We start from the raw sequence: 2,062 nt of genomic DNA, 5'->3' as shown, positions 1-2,062 counted from the left end.
TCTCCCGTGTCCGGCCGCCAGACAGGATCCATCCGCGGAGCCGGAAATCCACCCTCAGGGCAGGTGCACGCGTCCAAGAGACCGGGCCCGCGGAACCTCATCGTGCCGTCATCACCGGGCGCCCCGTGGATACGTGACATTCTCGAGTCCCGGCCGGAGAAGACCCCAAAGTGCTGGTTCCGAGTTGGGTGCTTTATTCGGGCCGTGGCCCGGACACTCGGCGAAGCTCAGAGCCTATGACGTCAGCAATCGCATCTCCCAAGCCCAAAGTCTATGACGTCACCACTCTGGTCTCTGAACGCAGCCGACATCCCAGCCAACTTAGGTCATTCCTGCCCCGAGAAGTCGGGAAGTTTGGGGCGGTGTGTGGAGGTGCCACCTGCCCCCCTGCCCCCCATAGAAACGGGCGCATCGCCGTCCAGAGGGGGCCGAGGGCCAGGACACGTCGGGCGCCTACAGGGTGCGCGCTCGGAGCTTCAGTAGACAATCCTCCCACGAGGCCGGGAGCCAGGGTGTCGCCGACGCGTGGTCCGTGGGTAAACCCGACCCGCTTGGCCGGAGTGAGGTGGGAGCCGAGGCCTGGGAGACCCTGGACCACGCGGGCTCCATCCCGGCCGGCGGGGACCCGTGGGGATGAAGGCCGAGCCAGGCCCTGGCTTCCTGCCCCTGACGGTCCCAGAAGAGCTGCCGCAGCCACAGGGGACCAAGTGTGCGCATCCAGGCGCCGTGGCAGCGCCCATGCTCACGGGGAGCTGAGCTCCAGGAAGTCGGCCCGGCGTCCTGTGACTGTTCGCCCTCATTTACTTACAGCTTAAACCCTAACGCTGACAGTTAGTGACCGAACGTGACCTTGACTCTGAGCAGATGTCCCACGCCGAGCCTCCCAGACTCTCCAGCTGGGTATGCCGGGACAGGGGGTGGCGGGAACGGGCAGTGACCAGCTTCGTCCCGGGGACTGGAGTCTTTTTTTAAATATGTTTTTGTTATTGATTAGAGAGAGGAAGGGAGGAGAGAAAGAGAGAGAGAGAGAGAGAGAGAGAGAGAGAAATATCAATGATGAGAGAATCATTAATGGAATGCCTTCTGCAGGCCCCCTAGTGGGGACCCAGCGAGCCCGCAGCCCAGCATGTGCCCTAACCAGGAATCCAACCGAGATCTCCTGGGTCATAGGTCGCTGCTTAACCGCTGAGCCATACCAGCCGGGCGGGACTTGAGTTTCCTTCTGTCCTAACATGGGTGTGGGGTGGAGGAAGTGCACTTTTTCCGATGTCAGGTCTGCTTCGTTCTGGTTACTTTCCTCCTTTTCAGCCTGTTCCACCTTTCTTTCTTCACAAATCGTGTTTCCGGTCAAATGCACAAACGTCCCCTCCGTCCGCCTCAGGGCTTCGAACTCTGGCTCCTGCGGTGTTTGTCGTCTGTGTCAGACGTGCCAGCAACTGTGCTTCTCCGGCAGCACCTCCACCCTGTCCGCCTGCGTCCGTCCCCCGACCCCGCGCACCCTCACGCGCTCTTACAAAAATGATCACCTTGCGTGTGGTAGCTCATTTCTTCCAAGAGAATCAATAGCTCCTGTTCAGTGTCTTGAATAAATCGCTCTATTTTGATACGAGAGAACATGGTAGGTGTGCTTTCTTCGTCCCGCTCAGTCCCTGGGGCCCACGAACTCCCCGATGAGCAGACACAGACTCGGTGCGTGCCTCCGGGACTGCGGCCGAACCTGCCCAGATGTGTGGGACCAGCAGCCCGGCTGTGGCAAAGGGTAGCTCTCCTAAGGGCATGTGTTTCTGTTTTAATCTTTATTGTTGAAAGTATTACAGATGTCCCCCTTCCCCCTCTTTTTTTAAATATATTTTATTGATTTTTTACAGAGAGGACGGGAGAGAGATAGAGAGTCAGAAATCGGTCAGCTGCCTCCTGCACACTCCCACTGGGGATGTGCCCGCAACCACGGTACATGCCCTTGACCGGAATCGAACCCGGGACCCTTCAGTCCATAGGCCAACGCTCTATCCACTGAGCCAAACCGGTTAGGGCTGGTGTCTTCCTCCCATGCTAGCCTGCA

The sequence above is a fragment of the Myotis davidii genome, unplaced genomic scaffold (assembly GCF_000327345.1).
Source record: "Myotis davidii unplaced genomic scaffold, ASM32734v1 scaffold1277, whole genome shotgun sequence".
Taxonomy (NCBI): Eukaryota; Metazoa; Chordata; class Mammalia; order Chiroptera; family Vespertilionidae; genus Myotis; species Myotis davidii.
This window is presented reverse-complemented; position numbering follows the sequence as displayed.